This window comes from Rhinolophus ferrumequinum, chromosome 8, assembly GCF_004115265.2.
Source record: "Rhinolophus ferrumequinum isolate MPI-CBG mRhiFer1 chromosome 8, mRhiFer1_v1.p, whole genome shotgun sequence".
Classification (NCBI taxonomy): Eukaryota; Metazoa; Chordata; class Mammalia; order Chiroptera; family Rhinolophidae; genus Rhinolophus; species Rhinolophus ferrumequinum.
The window spans coordinates 21,590,527-21,615,325 of NC_046291.1; the positions used below are offsets into that span (position 1 = coordinate 21,590,527).

Here is a 24,799-nt window from a genome sequence, read left to right on the forward strand (position 1 = left end):
TTTTAGAGTAGGAGGATAAAACTCCTAATGTAATGGGAAGTAAAAACGAGCATAACATTACCAGTACTTTACACATCTTCTTAATTTCCATTAATTCCAATGAAAATCATCACCCCTGAAAGTTTCAAATTCAATACCTACATAAAGTATTTTGTGTACGTAGCTATGTGTGTATTAGTTTTTATATCTTCCATAAAAATATCTTTGAGGCATTATAATTAATTCTTTTACATTTCTAAGTGGCTACCAAAAGCAGTTACTGTAGCTAGATTTTTGGCATTCTCTAAGCTAGTTCCTCATCTTCTTCTGAATTAGTCTTTGGTCAGCTAATAATTATTTTATTAATTTACTGTTTTTATCTACATCGTTCTTTATTTCTCCATTTTGGTTACATGTTACCAGACTCCTAAAAAATATTTCAAGAAGTGAGATTTTCAAAGTGATTTTCAAGACATGAAATAAAAAGAGACAATCTACTTTAAACAAAAGTTGTATATTTCTTTCAGGAAAAAAAATTGTTTACTCCTACATTGCTAGAAATTTAAGTTAAACCGTGTATCACTAATAGATTAAAGTAATTAAATGCTGATCATAATACACATATTTTCATTAAAGGAAGTAATGTTAAGGTTCAAATCAAAGCAAATTACTACTGATAAGGAAAGGCTAGTTAGGAATGAAGAAAAATAAATAGAAAACTAAAAATTATTAAATGAAAGTATTAACTTTGAACAGCTATAGATTTGAAAATCTCTTACTATTAAATATTTCCATTTTTCATTCCACGGTATGTGAAGACAAGGAAATTTAAGAACAGGGATTACAAAGTCAGATATATAACAGGGCAAGGTAGATGATATAGGTGGATGAAGACGACAGATGATCCTGTGACATAGAAGAGATATTTTTTTCTGTCCTAAAGGAATTGATGTCACTATTTGCAGCTGATATCATGTAGAAATATTGGTGCATTGTAACATGTCCTTACAATTTATTAAGTTAGTATCTTTATATGACGTCTTACTACTTTTAACTTTTGACAAATAATTCAAGAATTTTAAACAGTATTTAGAAGCCAACAACACATAGAGTAGGCCCCATGTACCTAATGGCCTGCTACGTTTTGCAACCTTTTTGTCAGCATCTTCCCACTCTTTGATCAGTGTTTTTTAAACATTAATGTACACTGCAGATATTATTAAAAGGTGGATCCAATTCAGAAGATTGATCTAAGGTCTGAGATTGTCCATTTCTCATGAGCTTCTAGGTGGTACTGCTGTTGGTGGTCCAGGAGCCACACGTTGAGTAGCAGGGACCTACAAAGCCAGTGCTACAACAGGCCTTATACGAGTGCATCCTCCACTTGAGTGTGGCACACAGGCCTCATCTCACATGACAGTTCCCATTGATTAGTTATGGTTACCTGGAATAGTGTGTCTACTGTGGACAAGGGAAAAAAGAAGAGTGGTGGCATGTGTGTCATATTTAACATTCCTTAGCTAGTCTAGCCCTCTCATTTTACAAATGAAGAAATGAGGTTCAGAGAGATTAAATGATTTCTTCAGCCTTATAGAGCTAAGTATTAATAGTTACAGAACAAAAACTAGTACTTTTATAGACAAGATTAGTCTTCTAGGGCAGCCTTTCCAAAATACCACATGCTGGGTAGCTTAGACGACAGAAATTTATTTTCTCACAGTTTCAAAGGTTGGAAAGTCCAAGATCAAGGTGCCAGGAAAATTGGTTTTATTCTCAGGTCTCTCTCCAAGGTTTGTAAATGTCAGCCATCTTGCTGTGTCCATATATGGCCTCTTCTGTGTATATGAGATTGAGAGATCCCTAGTGTCTCTTCCTGTTCTTATAAAGAAAACATCCTATTTGATTAGGGCTCACCTTTATGACCTTGTTTAACTTTAATTACTTCCTTAAAAGCCCTATCTCCAAAGATGGTTACAGTAGGTAAATGCTTCAACTATGAATGTTTAGGGGACACAGTTCAGTCCATTACAAGACTACTTATCAATTTCAAATTAATTTATACAACTATAATTTATCATTTTAAATAAAAAAACAATATGCTATTGAATTATTTTATAACTTTCGTAAAATTTTGTGAAGAGAATGGTTGAAATCTTATTTAAATTAATGCATTCTCTTAATCATATGATTTAATCTATAAAGTTGAAAGCAGGAAAACTTTTTTTTAAAGGTTTTTGTTCAAATATAGCTAATATACAATGTTATATCAGTTTCAGGTATACACAATAGTTATTCAACACTTATATACCTAAAGAAGTCCAGCAACCATCTGACACGGTAACATGCTATCACAATATTGTTGACTGTATTCCCTATACTGTACATTACATCTCCATGATTTATTTGTTTTATACCTCGAAATTTGAGCCTATTATTCTCCTTTACCTCCCACTCCACATTTTAAAAATTTTTTAATTACAGTTGAATTCAATATTATTTTATATTAATTTCTGTTGTACGACATAGTGGTTAGAAAGTTATATAATTTACAAAGTGATTCCCCCTGACTAGTCTAGTACCCACCTGGCACCATACATAATTATTACCATATCATTTACTATATTCCCTATGCTTTATATCCTCTTGACTATTTCATAACTTCCAATTTGTACTTTTTAATCCCTTCACCTTTTTCACTCTGTCACCCAATCACCTTCCCATCTGGCAACCATCAGCTTGTTCCCTGCATCTATGAGTCTGTTTCTGGTTTGTTTGTTTATTTATCCTGTTCTTTAGATTCCACATATAAGTGAGATCATATTGTAGTTGTCTTTCTCTGTCTCACTTATTTCACTTAGCATAATACTCTCTAGGTCCATCCATGTTATCACATATGGTAAGACTTCATTTGCATTTTATGGCCGAGTAATATTGCATTGTATATATGTACCACAATTTCTTTATCCAGTCATCTATTGATGAACACTAAGGTTGCTTCCATGTCTTGGCTATTGTAAATAGCACTGCAGTGAACATAGAGGTGCATATATCTTTTCGAATTAATGTTTTGGATTTCTTTGGATAAATATTCAGAAGGGAATGAAAGCAGGAAAAGTTAGAAGCAATTTTTGATAATATTCAGAAAGGGGTATTAAATGTTTTAAGTTATATATCCATGCATTTTATTGATGATACTCTTATGAGGAAAATGTATATAATTACTGAGAAAATTACCTAGAAATATTAACACATATCTATCATTTACACTTTTTCATAGCAATAATTTCCAAGAGCTCAACAGTGTGGTTCTTGGTAGCTGTTGACTTCGCTGGTTTAATTCATGTACATGATCCCAAGTTTTCTTTAAAGGATATTTGTATCCTTAAGAGAGAAAGATATAATTTGTACCATGGAGCTGATCAAGGTCAATATTCTTTTTTCCCCTCATAATTTCCTTATCGTCTGTGATGTATAAGGAGTGCAACGAAGCTGAGATAATAGACTAATTGCCATTTTAATTCATTATTGTTTTTTGGAGAAAACCATATTTGCAATCTTATCTTGCACAAACTAGGCCAGAAAATTAAAACTGTCAAGATTCTTAATATTATCATAGTTTATATCAGATATTCCACAGTGAGCATCAAAACCAACATTTTAATATTTGTTTCAACGTCATTCTTACTCTATGAATAGTATGTGCATGACCTCTAAGCAGATTTTGCCAATCATATTTATACCTGTTAGGAGGCTTGTATCTTGAGATAGTGATACCTGTCTTCTTTGCCTCACTGTCATTAGATAACATATGAGATATATTTAGGGCACGTCACTGGATTTGAAAGGGCTGTGTCTGCATGTCCGTAATTGCCATTGTTGATTTGGTTGACGTGACTGAGGAGGCTTTTGCCTTCAAGACACACTTCCTGAAACTGAGTAAGGACATTTTTCCTTAATAGGAAACTGTTTTTTTCAATATGTTCTTACAGTTATTTATGAGTTCTTATAAATGTGGACAAATTTTTTGTTCTTTGTGTGCTAGTTAGCTTGAAAACATTCTCTTGATTTGTAGATGAAAAAAATGAAGCATATATATAAATAAGGATATCATTAAATATGGATAAGTCCTTTTACTGACTTATCAAGGACTATTTGTTTCCTATATGCACTTGTCCTTTATTTTTTAAACTCATAAAATTGTTTGTAGTGAAGGAAAATTTTTTATTAAAATCGAGTTTGAAAAGAGGTCATGTGTTTTTTTCTGTACTTATAATTAATTTAGTTTGAATGGTAATAGAGAATTTGCAATAGATTGTCAATATTTTTAATGACAATTAGTTTATGGTCCTTAATAGTATTTTATTTTCTATAATTTCACTTTAGAATGCTTATAGTTTTTTTGCATTATTACAATTTATTTGCTTCGTGTTTTTCCCCTAATTCTTATGATTTCGTATTCCTTAAAGAATGGTTTTAGTTAGGTATTCGAGGTGACATAAAAGCTAATTACTGGTTCAAAAATTAAATGAGTGGACATATTTTTCTTTCTTTCTTTTTTTTTTTAGTTAAATGATCTCCATGATTTCACAAAATATGTGATTTATTTAAACTCTAAACAGAAACTGTAATCATTCATTGTTAGCAGTCTGTTACACACACACACAACTAATCTGTTGCAGCTTCCTAATTCAGAAGACTGCCCTCCCTGTCTCCCACTGAAATAAAGGATCCTGAATGGATAGTGTACTGGCATGGACAGAATGCAAGTCAGTCTTAATAGCCAGAATAGTGTATTTTGGGATGAGGGAGAATGGAATTTATTTAGAGTCTGCTCACAGCTTAATCTACCACCACAAGTGTCAGTGGCCTTGGCTCTCATTCCCAGCTTCTTTTGATGAGCCACAAAACTTTTTTGCCCTCTCTTGAATAGCGAAGGTATAATTTGCCATAATAATCAAAATTTTGCATCATTATGGTCACAACTGATTCAGCTTTTTTTATGGTACATTTTAAAGGGGAAAGAAATAAGTATAAGCCGTATGGGAAAGCTTACATTGTTTGACAGCCTTTTTATTCCCTTTCTTTGGTGTTTTGTTTTGCATGTAAAGGCTGCCCAGTTCCATTATCCCTGGCTTCCCTACTCTGCAAATTGCTGACTGAGAATTCTTTATTAGCAGTAGTAGGAGTCAAGGGGCTTGAGACAGAAATTCATTTTTTTAAAGGAAAAAAAAATCAGGTTCTAATTGGGCACAGGACAACTTGGAAAAGGAAAGCGTGCACAGTGTTAAGATTGTTGGCAATCCATGCTCTGAATCACTTCCCGAGTCGTCTCCCATCTCCCTTCTCTCCCATCTCCCGAAACAATCAACTAGCTGTATGCTAGGTTGATTCAAAAGAATGGCTAATCGCAGAAGGAATCAGAACTATTCCAGGAAGCCAAAGTAAGAAGTTTTATCTCAATATGGAGATATGAAACCTTCCACAATTGAAATAAATTTTCACTATGTCTCTTCTTTAATACACTGTCCAACTTCTTAAAGATGCCTGAAATCATGCCATGCCACAGTGCCCACTAGATGGATTTCATGGTTCCCCTTAGAGCATTCCACACGTTAGCATATATCTATAAGCACAATCATCCCTACCTTTGATCCTCTTCCCATTCCCTTTTTGGTGTCTGGGAGTCAGAGTTCAAATCATAGAGGAAATCAGGAGAGACAATGAATCGGAAGTTCTTGAAAATTTTGTAAATCTACGAGTAGTATGTAGGCATGCACAGAGGCTGGTTTAGCTGCGAAATTGCTTAACCATAGGTTGAAAAGTAAATCAAATGCAAATATCAAGAGCTGTTTTTTATAGCATTGGATTTGAGGAATTACAATATTTATTTTTTAAGTCCTGATAGTTTGTGCCTGTGTTTACATGGTGACTCCGCAACCGTTTACACAAGAAAATATCAATTGTTCTGCAGATAAATGGGTTAAATGATTTCACTGAATTTATTGGTTTAGTAAAGTAGACAAAGCTTATATTTTTATTTGTTCCACTGTGTTGTAAAATGCAACAAAATTGTTTTCCATCGTAAATTCGTATATAAATTGAATCATCTAACAAATTCCTATGTACCTGTTTTTCAAATAAATGTGTAATTTTATTTTTTTAAGAAAGCAACAAATGCAGGTGCCTTTGATGTACATGTTGTCAAATGTAAATTGTTTTTTTTTTATAGAGATTGGTTGATTCTTATCTAAGTGTATTGTTGAATTTGAAATTGTTTCAGGGTGAATAGGAATATTGCTACATTTTGAAATATTAAAAGTTCGGTAAAGGGGGTGGCCAGTTAGCTCAGTTGGTTAGAGCATGGTGCTAACAACACCAAGGTTGCCGGTTCAATCCCTGCATGGGCCACTGTGAGCTGCTCCTTCCTTAAAAAAAGAAAAAAAAGTTCAGTAAAATAAAGATTATATTAGCATATTCTATTATGTTTCCACATTCGTATATATTTTACTTTTTGATGAAGCATACACGATATATTCCTGTTGTCAATGATAATGAGGGGGAATAAATATCAGCAAAGAGTCTGCTTAGTTTCATATTCTAACTTTAGTTATACAGAATGGTCTTTTCTTTAATAATATCTTAACTAGATATGATGAAAATAAATGCATTTTTTTTTGTTTTTTATGTTTTGCCCCAAATTCCTGCATGTGCTATTTTGTCACAATTATAAACTTTGTATACCTTTAAAACTATATTATCCAATGAAATTTTCAATTAAAAAATATATAATGTCACACTGCATAAATATTAATTTGGAATTACAATTATTATTAGCTTATATAATGCACTGTTAAATTTAATATCTGCTGTTAGTCATTTTTTAAACCAATGTACATACTATGTAGTCAGTGACTAGAGAGAATTTTCATGTTTTACATTCATGTTTTCATAGGCAAGTAATGCCCTTTTTTTATTATCATGGCACCAGGGGGGAAAAAGTTAGATGCAGTGAGCTACAGATGATATTTGACAATTACACATAATATTTAAAGTTCAATTGTTTTATAATTAGACTTGTTAAATGATAGCTCCTTTAAAAAGTACAACTTTGCTTATGAAAGACCAGGTATGTATTTGTGTATGTGTTTAAGTTATATTCTTGTTACTCAGATCAAAATTGCAAATTTATATTGAATTTACATTGAATTATTTTCATATTCATAAAGATTTTGTTGGCAATGACTGTGTCTCTATTTTTATAAAATGAAGATTTCTACATAGGAAATGTGGCTATTTTTGAGCCATTTTTAAATTTAAGAACAAAGATATAGCAGTCTTTGGGCATTGTAGCTCAGCATCTGTGAGCATATTTGGTATCAGTATCAGGAGAAAAGAATCAAAGTAAGTAACTTAAGTGACAGTTATACTTTTTAAAAGAGTTGGAGTAAATTTTTAGCACATCAAAATAGACTTGTGGTTGCTAAGAAAAAATGATATGTGGGTATGTCTAAAATATAAACCACACTGTCAATGATGATCTAAAAGGATTTACTATAAGCCTTATTAGTCTTTTTCTTTAAAATTAGCTGCGCATTTGGCTGTTCCTTTAGTTAACTTATTTCTACTTCAGGTTATTCAGCCTTTTCTTAGCATATTGTTGGAAGTATTCAGTTAAATATTTGAAAATCATGTTTTTGACAGAGTTTACTAGTAAAGAAAACTAAAATGGTGACTTTTGACTTCAAAACTTTGTAACAACAGATCATAAAATATTTATAGTTTGATATGAGGTATTTATTATAACTCTTTGAAATGTTCAATTAAATTGTTTCTCAATAACTTTTATAACCTAGAAAAAACTTCCTTCATGAAACTATTTTTAAAAGTTATGAGTATATACAAAGTATATGCTTTATATGGCTACAGTTTATTATACATATTTTATTGATCAAAATGTTTATTATTAAAATGTTACATATTTCAAATATACATTTAAAGTGTACATTTACATATAAAATGTTGATGTACGTGGAGGTATTAGAATATTGCAATATCAGAATATTGCAACACACAGATAATCAATTTGATGGTCTAAAAGGTACATGGACCATATAAAAAGGTACTTGAAGGGGTGAAGTAACTGCAGGTGAACTCCCTCATTTAGAATACATGTTGACTTGGCTGTGATTTAAGAGGTAAACTAAACATTTCCTCTGAGAAACATCTGTTAACAAAATAGGGCTATATCAGATGTGACCATAGCAAAGTTTGAACTTATAAATAGCTAAATGAGACATATATTTCAACATGACTAATTCACAAGGTATTAGTTAAGTAGGCCTCAGTGTATAGCACCAGATCGTTCATCAAAAATGAAAAGTGGACAATTTATATGATATTAGAAATACACCAATAGGGCAGCATTACAGGTTATTAATCCTATGTAGATTTATTAAGATGTTAAACATTTAGTATAGTGCTTGCTGCATATAGTAAGTATTCCACAAATATTAGTTAAATTTTCCTCTCTAAGAAACCTAGAAATGTTGAAAGTGACCACACTTGCTGTGGTACAAAAGGATTGTCTTACCCCCTTAAGATCCCATGAAACATCCACACAATAATCACTAGTAAAAATAGACAGTTTCCACTAAGTTCAGTCATTTAGCAACACTTACTGACAGCCTACAATGTACCAACATATTAGAACAGATATTACTATGATAAAAAGTTGCTAAAGGAGTTTGCGGGCGGGGTGGGTGGTTAGGGAATTACTTCTAACTACATGAAGGAAACGAGAATAGAGATGTTTTGTGAAGGATGTCAGAGATGCACCTGGGTGTTTCCAGGAAAGGTGAACTTGTAGAAATGAGGGCTGGAGGATGGGCGTCCAATCAGAAGACATCACATTAGTTAAGGCCAGGATGTGGGAAAGGGCAAGGAGTATATGACACCAAAAAGTTTTGTTTTCCTAGAACACAGTGGCAGAAGGGCTGAGAGACAGTGGAAGTTAACTCTGGAAAGATGTTTTGAGGGCTTTGGAAGCCTCTAAGATTTTTCTGATTATGGGACTATGAGAAGTCTATTACATTTAAAGAATAGGAGGTCATTGTGCATTCCTTCATTTTGAAGTGATAGAAGCGTTCTTTGTTAGGGGCAGTGAGGTATCAGTTTTCCATAAATAGATCCCTAGACAAACCCAGACTGATATGGAAGAAGAACATAGGCTTACTTCTAGTGTTATGATAAAATAAGGTTATGTGATATTCTCTGGTTCTGATCAATGCATTTAGATACAAAGGTGCAAATTCTTCTTGAGACAAAGGTTGCATCTTTGACTTCAGTGGAAACTTGGTATCTCTCTGCAGGCACATATTGAAAAACCAAACCACAGTGACATTCTCTTTTGAAGAAAAAAATGAATTAAAAGTAGAACATGCTTTGTTTTCTACAGCAAATGTAATTTTTTTAAGTCTCTTTTTTCCTGGTGAGCATCCGTTTTCTTACCTTTAAGAAAACAGAAAACCTTCACAATAGAATATTGGGTTCTGTTTCCTTTGATGTAGTAATGCATATACAATATTGCACTAATGATTAACTGTTGTGCCCCTGAGCTTTCCCCAGACAAAACCTCCTTTCAGCAGATTCCTTATCTGCTATCAGGGGAGTGTTTACAGCAGCTAAAACTCTTAAGCGCCTTGTCTCTGAGACTGATGGGGATAATTAAGCTAGTGTTTGCTAGCCCTCTGCTCTTCTTTGTGAGGTTGGAAACTAGGAAAAAAAGGATGCATTAGCCAAAAAACAAAACGCTGGAAATTCTTGTTCAGCCTTTGGTGTAGATTTTATTGGTTGACTTTCCTCTAAATATTTCACCTTGTTTTGGATACTTGCATATCTGAACCATGGGGCAGAATAGAAAACTGCTCTCTTCATACAGATCATCTCATTTTCTATAAAGGAGAACATTATATATATAAAGCAAAACTATATTCCTTGTTTTAATAAAATTTAAATATTTCTGATTAGCTGCCACATATGAAATTTAGAGCTAGTTTAATATATATTAATACAATAGTATCAGTGAGGTAGGGTATAGCATTCTGAGTTTAAACTTTTAAAAATGGCCTTGTTCAGGATTTTGTTGTTTTTACAACTATAGTTATTGTTAAATTGTGTGGCAATATATGATGTTGGACTGGTTTATTTTTTTTCACCATCTTCTGGGTCTCCAGAGGAAAAATTCTCATAAGCAATATTAAATAGTTTGTGCTAGGATGGAGCTGAAATAGAATAATTTATACCAATTAGTCATGCCACAAATTAGGATAATATACTATTTTAACTTAATCTATATTCAGTGCAAGTTTTTTTTTCTCTTTTTTCATGTGTAGTAAACATATTTTAACCCCAAGTTTCCATAATTGAAGTTAGATTCAGAATCCAATGTTTAATGCTGTTGAATTATTGCTAAGATATTGTTAAAGTATGAATATTTATTCTGTTCTTTAATTCAGTCTTAATAAGTAGTCAATAATTGCATCATTTAGCTTCTGTGATCTTTAGTCCAGGTAAAGACTATTCTATGCTACCATTTTTTCATGTTACTTAAATTAATGATTCATAATTTAGACAAGAAAACTCTATATAAATATATATGTGTATATATATATATATATATATAAAGAATTCCAGTAATGAAAATAAATCTTAAAAACCAAGAGATTCTAATTGAAAACCTAGATTGCAATTAGCTAAGATGCTGCATAAATGATATAGTCAAGGAATAAAAATTTGTTTCCATACAAACATTTATAATCCTCCACTATTTGAATGGTACACTTTTCACACAAATTATTTGTCTGTTGTACAATTGTACTTTACTTTTCCATATTTTAGGAGCTAATCCAGAATATTTTCAAAGAGAATCAAGCTAAGGTGTGACTGAATTATTTGACAACAAATACAATTTGCTGGCTACCAAATGTAGACTGTGTAATAAAAGAAATACCCTTTAAGATAAAAAAATTGAAGCATATGAAGCAGTTAGACAATAACAATAATATACCATGAATAGCACAGGTCACTTAAGGATTTTATGCCTCTGTTGGAAAGACTGAAATAGTCCTTGGGTCTTTTAAATTAATATATTCCTATGTGGGAAAATAAGACTCTACTCTTTTAGAAATGGAAGTATAAATAATAGTTATTATGTTTTGAGTATTATTAGTAGCCAACAAATGTGTTTGCAAAACTTGAAAACATCTATAGGAAGTCATTTAGAAAGGGTCTAAAAAGCATGATTTGGCCTAAAAAATGTACATTGAAAAATAGGAAAGGAATGAGTACACTATGTTCAAGAGTAATTTAATGGAAATTCTGGATGAGGCCAGTGGAAATCCAATGAATCCATCACCATGAAATTCATCATTGTTTGTCCATTATCTAAAGCCTTACAGCTGAGAAAGGATGCTGTCCTCCCCACCTCCCACCCCCACTGTGCTTACTTACTATATTCTTGCAGTGTAATGTGGTAACCAAGTGACCATAAGTCTGAACAATTTCAAATCTCCCACTCAGTGCACGGCAGCACACTGTACCTTTGATAGAAAGCTGCATTTCTGCACTATTCAGTGTTCAACCATCCTAAGGAGGCCGATAAAAGAGAAATGTTGATGCGTTTATGAGACCATTTTCAGTTTCTGGGCTTTACTGTGGGCACGTGTATGTTTCCATGAACTGAAGATGGGAAAAAGAAAGGTGGAGCAACTCCAAATATTAAGGTTGATGAAACAAAGCTCTGAAAGATTTGTTATAAATTTCTGCTAAATTATCTTTTGCCTATTCCTCACAGCTTATCTGGAACAAGATAATATATTTTAATTACTTTCTGCAACGGCTAATACATGGTCTCTGTTTTTAAAGTCATATTCTCCTAGCATTTCTTCTTCACAGATAAATGGATAAGCATACTCCTTTGTTTGATAAATTGGTCTCAACTAATTTTTCTTAATAATGGGGGGACACCATCAAAAGAAACGTTATAATTTATCACAATAAAGAAGTAACTGTATGATATTTAAAGAAAATGAATCTGTTTTACTTTAAAATTTATTGTGCAAGTGAATTAATATTAGCAAGGATTCGTGTTGTAAACAAAAGGGGAAATGGAAGGAAAAGAAAAAGCCTAGAAAGAAATTATCTTTTGGATTACCAAATTGCTCCATCTAATTTTTGAAAGATAAGACACTGATATAGACCCTGATGCATTGTATTTATGAAATTTTGTTTGCATATATTAAAATTCAAATTATTTTAAAATTAAGTTTTTCTTAAGCCACCAAATTCCTATAAAATGACAAAATATTAGACCAAAACACATTTATGTTTGATTCATAAGACCTAAAATCTGACAACATCTTAATCAATAAAATGTTTTTATGAACAAGTTACATAAATAGCAAAACCAAGCAATTTGTTTTCATTTCCACATAGAAAACAGTATTACACGTAATGTTCTAGTAATTTGCCTCCACGTGAGCACTCATCCTACTAAGATAAAAGTTGGGAAGGTCAAATTATCATACAAAGGATGCTTCTTGTGTGGGTCCATCTATCCATCTGTAAAGAAAGAGTGCTCTGAGATTATGATTTAAAAATAGAGAACGTGTATAGGCAGTTGTAAAAAGAGTTTGTTAAAAATATATTAACTTGTAGATAAGCATGGAAAATGGCAAAGAGTAACACTTTTTTTCAGGGACTTAAATACTATGTGACAAATTGGCAGGCTTTTTGTTTAAATAAATGATTTATGGTTACTTAAAAATAAGTTTGCTACTGGGTTGAGAAGTAGCTGCTAGAAACAAAATATACCATCCGTATATTGTTTCTTTTTTAACATCCTTCAGTTTCTTTGTTAACAATATTTTCTATAAACCAAAGTGAATAAAAACTGAGTTTAGGGTGGGACATCTGGGACAGACCAAATGGCCTTGCCCGTGGCCGATGGAAGTGTGTACAACTTGATTAATGGGGTCTTGCTTCTCCAGTGATAACATGTAATTTGTGTAGTTGTGTGGGGATCAGCACAGCAAAATGGTTGCCTGTCCCCTTCAAAGTACTAGCTGAAATAGTGCAATCAGTAGCTTAGAGCAGTAAATATTATTAAAAAGTATTAGGTTTGTTAACAGAATCAGCTTTTAACAGAAAAGGTCGAATTGCTTTTATGCTCAAAGTTGAATATAGTTGTAAGGATATACAATAACTGTTTTACCTTTGGGAGTTTATTTGAAACATATCTTTGTACATAAAGTGGAATTCATTTAATTTTATTTGGTGCTTTCCCCTTAACCCCAGTGGGTTTGAAATGTACATGACACATTTCCCGGTAGTTGATGTGATTCACTTCCTTGGAAAAGGTTGGAAGCTGTAGTAGTCTTCTCCACAAAATACCAGAACATCTGGGCTGACACTGACAAAAGGATATACAAAGAGTAAAATGCAATGTAATTTATGAAGGAAAGATATGATAAATGATTGAACTTGAAAATATAGCTTGTATTATTAAAATACGGACTAGTTATTATTGTAAAATTATTCAAGATAATTTTAGTAGACAATAATCTTAACATATACAATTTAAATTAAATATCAAAGTTTTATCTTCTTTATTAGACTGTTCCCTGAGGACAGAGATTTCTTATTCAACGTTAGAGCACTCAGAAGCCTAGCACAAGTCTTGGCATTCAATATGAAGTTAATAAGGACTTCCTAAAAAATAAAACAAAGGAAAAGAAAACCAGCATATATACAAGCATTCCGAGGCCCAACTCCAATTAGTAAAAGCCACTTGGAAATATCAAGTGATTTATGCCTACTTTCGTTTCTAATTACCTTCTCTTGCTTCTCTTTCTGCAAATGCAAGTTCCCATGAAAGAGTCTCTTGGACTCAGAAATACCCGATAAAGGAAGTTCTTGTTTTCTGGAACAATTGCCACCTCACTCTCTGTCTGTAAACAGATTTGTGAGGCAGGTCTAAAGTTAAAAAAATATTTTTCTCCTTGTGAAATTGCTGGTGTAAAAATGAGACTCTCGGGAATACTCAAGTTGTTTTCCAATGTGTGTGTGTGTGTTTATGTTTGTGTGTGCTTGCGTGTGAGTGTGTCAGTGTGGACTTTATGTGTACACCTTTGCGTTGCATATAAATACACTTCTGAGATTATTTGGTGTAACACCTTGATCTGATCCGGAAACTTCTATTTACCATTCTCTCCTGTGGCCTCCTCATGCTCAGGCTCTGGTCTCCTTTACATAGGACTTATTAAAATTGCAAAGCACCTCAAGAATCTCTTGGCTCTTCACTATTCAGAAATACCGCCATGACCTAGATTTAAACTTACTGCAATCTTCTAAGTGGAGATGTTTACCTTTGTGAAGCTGCTTAGGGACAACTGTCTTAAACCTCATTTATATAATAATTATATTCTTTTGATTAGTCACCTGCATGCGGAAAAAAGACTATTACAAATACCTTTGTAGAATAAAAAAAGTAAATAAAAGAGACTTCATTGGTGAGGATGAGCCAGATAATAGATAAATCCTGTAGTGATGGATGTACAGTGTTCTGAGAAGTGACAAGCTTAATATAGTGCAGGCTGATTTCTCTCTCATATAAAGGGTCAGTATGGGTCAGCCACTCCTCTCCATCCTGTGCTACACCATCGAGAACATGTGACCTCCCAAATCACCATATAAGGAAAAGAGAAGAGTATAGGAGGTACATTGGTACTTAATTGAATTGGCCTGGAAGTTACAACAAATATTTACACTCAACCGCTTGGCCAGACTTAGTCATGTGTTCGATATAATGAGAAATAGTTATTGACTCTGTCCCCGAAACCTTATGATATAGCTCTTAATTAACTCTTCAGCCAGACATTTCAAGATTTTTGATCCCCCAACCCCTTTTCCACAAAGAGCTAATAAATATACTGAAGTATGGATTCCTTCCCTGTTGTTTCAATATCTACCTGAACTATGTTCTAGTGAGCAGTTTCAGAGACCCTGCATAGCTTTTTAGAGTAGAAAAATTTCTGAAATACAGAGGAAACTAATAAAATATCGGTAGCGATTGTTTCTGTCTGGAAAATAATCCCTAATAATTTGTATCAACATTTTTATTATTTTTTTTAATGGACTATAGATCTAAAGTTTAGGGTCATGCATTCAGTCGAAGCTGATAAAAACAGGTATCCTCCAAGACTAGACTGAATTTTGCATTTGGCACAGAATAACATTAGATTATATTTGTGAAAAGGGAACATGGAAGTTTCTAGTATGCCAGGCAACTCACCATAACAAGCATTTTATTAATGAAGTTTTTTTTGTTGTTGTTGTTTTGTTTTTTGGTTTCATTTCATGGTTTAGAGTAATTTGATTTTGCCACACAAAAAAGGTGATGCTACTCTACACGTGAACTTCAATTCATTTTTTAAAATTCATTTTGTTTTTATGACATGAATACATTTATATATTTCATTTAATGTATCTAAGAGAGTAACAAATTTTTCTTTATGCTGTTTCAACTTAGTTTGACCAATATTTTCTAATAAGTTATTTGTGTTTTGTTTGTTTTGTTTTTTTGTTTTTTCACCGAAAAGAATCTCTGGTCTATTGGTCAAGATTTTGTCTTGATTTCTGTTTTCATATTTAGTGCATTCTTTACCATTATTTTATAAAGTACTCTCTTTGAAAGATGATATTGTGCTAATCTATTTATGTGAGGGTCATTTGCTATTGTATGATTTTAGCAACATGATTATCTCTATTGGTATAATCCATAGCAGCAAGATATTCATACATACTCTAATTATATCTGTATTTATTGGGGCGAATGAAAATAAAAAGGAAAATGAACATTTTCTTGCCATAGCTATAGTGGCTATTGAGCATGTGATGTAGCTGACGTGACTGAGGAACTAAATTCTTAATTTTATCACTATTAATTAATCTAGATTTGAAGAGTCACATACGGCTAGTGGCAAAAATTTGGTCAGCACTGCTCCAAAAACTTGTGGGTAATAATTAACCCAAATTTTGTATTATTAAACAAAGAAAATCAATGTCACCATCCCCTGAACACATACAATTTGGAACAGCTTGAGAAATTCACTCCATAATCATTCATTTCCACTGTATTGGTTTGCTAAGACTGCCATAACACAATATGACAAACCGGGTGGTTTAAATATTAGACATTTATTTTCTCAGTTCTGAAGTCTAGAAGTCCATGATGAAGTGTGAGCCAAGTCATTTTTCTCTGAGGCCTCTCTTCTTGGCTTGCAGATGGCCACCTTCTCTCTGTGTTCTCACATGGTCTTTCTTCTGTGCCCACACATCACTGGTGTTTTTTTTTTTTTTTTTGTATACGAAGTGGCTCTTCTTATAAGGACACTGGCCCAACTGGCCTTGTTTTAATTTAATCACTACTAAAGGCCCTCGCTCCAAATATAGTCACATTCTGTGAAGTACTGGGGGGAGGGCTTCAACATATATAACACCTTCTTTTCCACCTGACATCTACTGTATCCCTCGAGATATGTATTTGAGGCATTTTCTGTGTTAGCTTTGCTTGCTTTTTATTTCAAACTGGAATCATGTTTGTATTCATTGGAACAAAATAAATGCAGATTTTAAAATTCAGCCATATTATAAGTGGTGGCAGTCGTGTTTTTAATAACTTTTATATTTATTTTGATCTTGTCATTTCATTGGCAGATTACTTAATTAATATGCTTCATGACGCTGTGCTTTGCCTTGGAAACTTGCATCTTTCTGAGAATGGTCTACAATTTTACAAACTCATGAAATAGACGCATATTTGTGTTTTAGTGATCGTAGACCTCAAATGATAGAGTTGAACCATTCATTATCTCTTCAAAGTGTTCTAATATTATCAGGCAAAATAGCTGATTTGAAGGTAATACAGTTTTTGTTCCTTTGTTTTATTGCTTTTTAAAACATCCGGTGTTTTTCTAAGTGACTCAAGTTTTTAAATTAGGTTTTCATGGAGAACGTCCTAGAATATCTGTTTGTTGTGCCTTTCCTCTTTAGGTTAAAAAAGCAAAGTATTTGCTTGTTTTATTAGAATTGATCTTATGCAGTACTTATTCCTCAGTAAATGCTGAGTCTCGGCTTTATTTATTTGGACAGCAATAGTGTTAACAAAGGTCTTAGCCCAAATATTTAGAGAAATGGTCATGTTCACAGCTAGGAAAATTCATATCTAATTAAATAATACAACACTGAGGAACATATAGCTAAAGATCAGCCACAAAAAATAAGAGCATATTAGAAGTATTAGTCTGCTTTGATTAAATTTCAGCACTTTTGTTGTAATGCCTTACACTTATAACTTGGAAGTTCTCTGTAAGTGTGAGGTCAACACTCATAACCTATCAAATCTATAAGAGTGGTAAAAGAGAAATACAGAAAGGGTGTGCTTTGTTTTTGTCATCATTTAGCACTCAAACTAATGTCAGCAAGTATTCACCTCTGAACTTCATAGTATGACAAAAAAAAGGAACTCTGGTTTGAATCTCTGTTCGTCAAGTTTTCTGTTACTTATAGCCACTGTATTCTTCACTGTTAGAGACTGTAGGCAATCTAGAACAGTTGTTGTTCAACAAACGTTTTGTCATGTGGAGATGTTCCATATCTGCTCTGTCAAAATGGCAACACTAATCATATAGGGCTATTGAATAATTTAAACATAGTTAGTGTGACTAGGAAACTGAATCCTTAATTTAGTTTTATTTTAATGAACAAATTCAAAATGAAATGGCCACAAGTGACTTGTGGCTATTTGTTGGACAGCACAGGTCTAAGACTTATGGGGAATAATTAACTCAGTTTTTCTGTTATAAAAATCTTTTTTTAAAATCAATTAATTTATTTATTTTATTTAAATTTATTGGGGTGAAAACGGTTAATAAAATTACATAGATTTCAGGTGTACAGTTCTGTATTACATCATCTATAAATCCCATTGTGTGCTCACCACCCAGAGTCAGTTCTCCTTCCATCACCATATATTTGATCCCCCTTACCCTCATCTCCCACCCCCCAACCCCCTTACCCTCTGGTAACCACTAAACTATTGTCTGTGTCTATGAGTTTTTGTTCCTCATTTGTTTGTCTTGTTCTCTTGTTGGTTTTGGTTTATATACCACATATCAGTGAAATCATATGGTTCTCTGCTTTTTCTGACTTATTTCACTTAGCATCATACTCTCAAGATGCATCCATGTTGTCACAAATGTTCCTATATCATCTTTTCTTACCGCCGAATAGTATTCCATTGTGTATATATACCATAACTTCTTTATCCATTCATCTATCGAAGGACATTTTGGTTGTTTCCATGTCTTGGCCACTGTAAACAAAGCTGCAATGAACAGTGGAGCACACGTGTCTTTATGTATAAATGTTTTCAGATTTTTTGGGTAGATACCCAGGAGAGGGATTGCTGGGTCATATGGTAATTCTATTTGTAGTTTTTTCAGGAACCTCCACACTGCCTTCCATGACGGCTGCACCAGTCTGCATTCCCACCAACAGTGTATGAGGGTTCCTTTTTCTCCACAGCCTCTCCAACACTTGTTACTATTTGTCTTGTTGATGATAGCCATTCTGACAGGGGTGAGGTGATATCTCATTGTGGTTTTTATTTGCATTTCTCTGATGATGAGTGATGTTGAGCATTTTTTCATCTGTCTATTTGCCATTTGTATGTTCTCTTTGGAGAAATGTCTCTTCAGGTCCTCTGCCCATTTTTCAATTGGGTTGTTTGTTTTTTTGTTGTTGAGTTTCATGAATTCCTTGTATATTTTGGATATTAGCCCCTTATCGGAGGCACTGTTTGCAAAAATCTTCTCCCATTCAGCTGGTTGTCTCTTTATTTTGTCGATGGTTTCTTTTGCTGTGCAGAAACTTTTAAGTTTGATATAGTCCCATTCATTTATTTTAGCTTTTACTTCCATTGCCTTTGGAGTCAAATTCATAAAATGCTCTTTGAACCCAAGGTCCATAAGTTTAGTATCTGTGTTTTCTTCTATGCAGTTTACTGTGCGAGGTCTTATGCTTAAGTCTTTGATCCATTTTGAATTAATTTTGGTACATGGTGACAGATAGCAGACCAGTTTCATTCTTTTGCACGTGGCTATCCAATTCTCCCAGCACCATTTATTGAAGAGGTTGTCTTTCCTCCATTGTATGTTTTTTGCTTCTTTGTCAAAAATTATCTGTCCATATTTATGTGGTTTTATTTCTGGGTTCTCAATTCTATTCCATTGGTCTACATGTCTGTTTTTATGCCAATACCATGCTGTTTTGATTATTGTAGCCCTGCAGTACAGGCTAAAGTCAGGGAGTGTGATACCTCCAGTATTGTTCTTTTTTCTTAAGATTGCTTTGGCTATTCGGGGTCTTTTGTGGTTCCAAACAAATCTGATGATTTTTTGTTCTATTTCTTTAAAAAATGCCAGTGGGATTTTGATGGGGATTGCATTAAATTTGTACATTGCTTTGGGTAATATGGCCATTTTAACTATGTTCATTCTTCCAATCCATGAGCATGGAATGTCTTTCCATTTCTTTGTGTCTTCTTCAATTTCTTTCAAAAATGTCTTGTAGTTTTCAGCATATAGGTCCTTCACATCCTTGGTTAAGTTTATTCCTAGGTATTTTATTCTTTTTGCTGCAATTACAAAAGGAATTGTTTTCTGTATTTCTTTTTCTGAGATTTCATTGTTAGTATATAGGAATGCAATGGACTTTTGTACTTTGATTTTGTAGCCAGCAACTTTACTGTATTCGTTGATTGTTTCTAATGGCATTTTTGTGGAGTCTTTAGAGTTTTCTATATACAGCGTCATGTCATCTGCAAAGAGTGATAATTTAACTCTTCATTCCCAATTCGGATGCCTTTTATTTCTTTCTCTTGCCTGATTGCTCTGGCAAGGACTTCTAACACTATGTTGAAAAGCAGAGGTGATAGGGGACAGCCCTGTCATGTTCCTGAACGTAGAGCAAAGGGCTTCAGTTTTTCACCATTAATTATGAGATTAGCTGAGGGCTTGTCATATATGGCCTTTATTATGTTAAGGTATTTTCCGTCTATACCTATTTTATTAAGTGTTTTAGTCATAAATGGATGTTGTATCTTGTCAAATGCTTTTTCTGAATCAATTGATATAATCATATGATTTTTGTCCTTTATTTTGTTTATGTGATGTATTACATTGATGGATTTGCGGATGTTGAACCATCCTTATGCCCCAGGGATAACCCCACTTGGTCGTGATGAATAATCTTTTTAATGCATTGTTGTATTTGATTTGCTAGAATTTTGTTTAGGATTTTTGCATCTGTATTCATCAGAGATATTGGTCTGTAGTTTTCTTTTTTTGTGTTGTCCTTACCAGGTTTTGGTATCAGAGTAATATTTGCCTCATAAAATGAGTTAGGGAGTACTGCCTCTTCTTCAATTTTTTGGAAGAGTTTGAGCAGGATTGGTATTAGATCCTCTTTGAAGGTTTGGTAGAATTCACTAGTGAAGCCATCTGGTCCTGGACTTTTGCTTTTGGGAAGGTTTTGGATGACTGATTCAATTTCGTTTCTGGTGATCGGTCTGTTTAGATTTTCCAGTTCTTCGTGGTTCAGCCTTGGAAGGCTATATGTTTCTAAAAACTTGTCCATTTCCTCTAGGTTATTGAATTTGGTGGCATATAGTCCTTCATAGTATTCTTGGATGATCCTTTGTATTTCTGTGGTGTCCGTGATAACCTCCCCTTTTTCATTTCTGATTTTGTTAATCAGTGTCTTCTCTGTTTTTATCTTAGTGAGTCTAACCAAGGCTTTGTCAATTTTGTTAATCTTTTCAAAGAACCAGCTCTTTGTCACATTAATTTTTCTATTGTCTTTTTGTTCTCTATTTTGTTTAGTTCTTCTCTGATTTTTGTTATTTCCTTTCTTCTGCTGACCTTGGGTTTCACTTGTTTTTCTTTTTCTAGTTCTTTAAGGTGTAACATGAGGTTATTTATTTGGGATTTTTCTTGTTTCTTGAGATAGGCCTGTAATGATATAAATTTCCCTCTTAAAACTGTTTTCGCTGCATCCCAAAAAATTGGTAGGATGTATTTTCATTGTGATTTGTTTCTATGTATCTTTTGATCTTTCCTCTAATTTCTTCTTTGACCCAGTCATTCTTTAAAAGTATGTTGTTTAATCTCCATGTATTTGTGTTTTTTCCTGCTTTCTTTTTGCAGTTGATATCCAATTTCAAAGTCTTGTGATCTGAGAATATGCTTGGTATGACTTCAATCTTCTTAAATTTGCTGAGGCTGATTTTATGTCCCAATATCTGGTCTATCCTTGAGAATGTTCCATGTACACTAGAAAAAAATATATAGTCTGATGTTTTAGGATGAAGTGCTCTATATATGTCAATTATGTCCATTTCATAAATGTGTCAGTTAGGGCTGCTATTTCATTATTTATTTTCTGTTTGGATGATCTATCCATAGCTGTCAATGATGCATTTAAGTCTCCTAGTATAATTGTGTTTTGGTCAATTTCTCCCTTTAGTTCTGTTAGTAGTTGCTTGGTATATTTCGGTGCTCCCTGATTGGGGGCATAAATATTGATGACTGCTATGTCTTCTGTTGTATAGTCCCCTTTACCATTATGAAATATCCATCTTTGTCTCTTGTTATCTTTTTCACCCTGAAGTCTGTTTCATCTGATATCATTATGGCTACACCTGATTTTCTCTGGGTACCATTTGCTTGGGGTGTCGATTTCCACCCTTTCACTTTGAGTCTATGCTTGTCCTTGTAGCTGAGATGTGTCTCTTGGAGATAGCATATGGTTGGGTTTAGTTTTTTGATCCAATCTTCTACTCTGTGCCTTTTTATTGGTGAGTTCAGTCCATTTACATTTAGGGTGATTATTGATATGTGAGGATTTCCTGTCATTCTATCTTTAGTTTTCTGGTAAGGCTGTGTCTCCTTTGTTTCTTTGCCTTTCTTGTTGTCTATTATTTCTGTGTGGTGGTATTTTATGATGTTTCCCTCTGTTTCTTCTTTTATTACAGTATATATTTCAGTTCTGGATTTTTTTTTGAGTGGTTACCCTTAAGTTTTTGTAAAAGAAAGTTTGATATTTAGAGTATTCCATTTTCTTCAGCACGCTTGCTTTCTCCATTCCCATATTCTGGTTCAGGCCTTTATTCTCCCCATTTTTATATTTTGGTTGCCACACATTGTCCCTCTTGATGGTGGTTGAATAGCCTCCTTTAGTATTTCTTGTAGTGCAGGTAATGTATTAGAAAATTCCCTCAGCTTCTGTATGTCTGGAAAGGTCTTTATTCCTCCTTCATATGTAAAGGATACCTTTGCTAGATATATTATTCTTGGCTCATAATTTCTCTCTTTCAATAGTTTGAATATTTGGTTCCACTCCCTCCTGTCTTGTAGAGTTTCTGCTGAAAAATCTGATGATAATCTAATGGGCTTTTTTTTGTAGGTTACCATCTTCTTTTTCCTGGTTGCCTTGAGGATTCTTTCTTTGTCGTTGATTTTAGATAGCTTCAATATAATGTGCCTTGGTGAAGGCCTGTTGGGATTGATGTAATTAGGTGTTCTATTTGCTTCTTGGATTCGAGGATCCAGTTCTGTCCACAAGTTTGGGAAGTTCTCATTAACAATTTGTTTGAATATATTCTCTGTTCCCTTCTCTCTTTCTTCTCCTTCTGGTGTGCTCATTATTCTTATATTGCTCTTTCTGATGGAGTCAGAAAGTTCTTGTAATTTCTTTTAAGTCTGAAGTCTCTTTCTTCTTCCATCCATGTAATTTCCAGGTTTCTATCTTTGATGTCACTGAATCTTTCCTCCATCTGGTCAACTCTACTACCTAAGCTGGCTATTTCATTCTTAATTTCTTCTGTTGAGTTCTTAATCTCCAGAAATTCTATTTAGTTCTTTTTTAAAATTTCAATTTCTTTTGTAAAATGCTCATGTTGCTCTTTGATTGTATTTCTGAGTTCACTAAACTGCCTTTCTGTGTTTTCTTGCATCTCGTTGACATTTTTCAGAACTGCATTCTTAAATTCTCTGTCATTTAAGTCACATATTTCCATATCTTTAAGTTCCTTTTCTGGAGATTCTTCACTTTCTTTCTGAGCTGTCTTGTTGCCTTGTCTATTCATGGCAATTAATGATTTATTATTTCTCTTCCTAGACATCTACAGGAGTGCCTTCTGCAACAGGTTGATAGGAAGACATCTTTCTTTTGTTTTCCAGTACTTGTTGGTAGAATGTTTTATTTTCTCTCCGACTGCAGGCTTTTTTTCTCTCTCACACGATAGTGCTATGTTTTCTCTGCACTATTCCAGCTTCTCACACAATGGCGGGATTCCCTGAGAGACGGGTGTCTCCTCTGTTAATAGTTTGTTTGGGTCACAGGGTGCAGTGTCCGTGTGGGTATGCAGAGAGCTTTTGAAGTTCCAAAGCTCTTCCTGCACCAGATTCAGAGCCCGTATGTTTCAGCAGTTCTGTTTACTCCTGCAGGGATCCGCCCAGATAGGTGGGGCCCGGGGCGGGGTGAGTTGTGAGAGGTGGCCCAGAGCAATGGCAGCGACCACCACCACAGCCGGTCCTGCTTCCACCACTCCCTCCCCTTTGCCGGAACTAGTTGGGCTGTAAATCTGTGTCTGCGGTCCACAGTTCTCAGAACAGCAAATATTTTGTTCTTTTGATCTGACACTGCTACTGTTCTGCTTCTAGCACCGGGCAGGTGGTGGCGGGAGAGCTCTGGGAGGGTAGGGAAGGGGCGGCTAGTCTCAGTGCCTAAGGCTTCCGTTCTCTGCTTGGCAGTGAGGGCTTAAACCACCGTTTTCAGCCTTCTTCCCTCAGTCTTTGCTCCGAGGTCTCTGCCGTGAGTGTTGGTTTCAGCCATGTTATATGCTGCCCCCTCAGCCCTGTGGGCCATCAGCGGAGCCCTAGCAGTCCGAGTTCTTCCCTCTCCCGTAGCTGCGGTAGTTCCGGAATGCAGCGAGCTCGGAGCACTGAGCCAGGTCTTTGTCCTGCGCCCGCGGGGCTCTGTCTCTGCACTTCTCTCTTCCCTCCTCCCCCCCTCACGCGATTCGCCCACCTTTAGGTGAATTCAGTAGTGGGCCTCTTTGTCTTACCTGTCTGCTGTGCAGGGAGTCCTTTGTGGAGTTATTGTTGTTCGATTAGTTGTGAATTCCAGGGGAGCTTTTTAGAGGCTCACATCACGCCGCTATTTTGATAAATAAAAATCTTGAATTAATGTCCCCATCCTTTGAAGACAACTCTTATCATATCCCCTCATGGTACTTATATTCGTATCAGCACCTTTGAAACTCATTATGTTCCCTTCTGATAGATTCTGGGTAATCATCTCTTGTTTGTGAAAGCATAGGTCCATAAATAGGATCACATATATTTCTGGCCTTATTCATAGATTCTCCTGTCCTTCTAATATGAATTTAGCAGTGTTGTGGTTCAAAACTTCTCCAAACATTCAAGTTATACTTGCTATTTATTTGCCTAAGACTTAGATTACTATTATGGACGTTTACTTGCCAGTCATTAATGTTATTATGAACAGATTTTTGAATCAGTTTTCAAAATCAGTTTTTGTTCTGAGGAGGCAAGAGTTTAATGTTGCCTCAAACTGGAAGACTGAGCACAGGGAAGAAAAACACAGACTCACAATATCCCCACAGGCTCATACAGTCCAT

At 34.3% G+C, this 24,799-nt stretch overlaps 1 protein-coding gene and 1 non-coding gene across 2 annotated transcripts in view; both read left to right on the forward strand.

Annotated features, from left to right (window-relative positions):
• The window catches only part of ERBB4 (erb-b2 receptor tyrosine kinase 4), a 1,062,086-nt gene that overhangs the window by 154,374 nt on the left and 882,913 nt on the right, over positions 1-24,799 (forward strand).
• Positions 6,314-6,387, forward strand: TRNAV-AAC (transfer RNA valine (anticodon AAC)). Its single transcript has one exon. It is a non-coding gene; the product is annotated as a tRNA-Val (tRNA).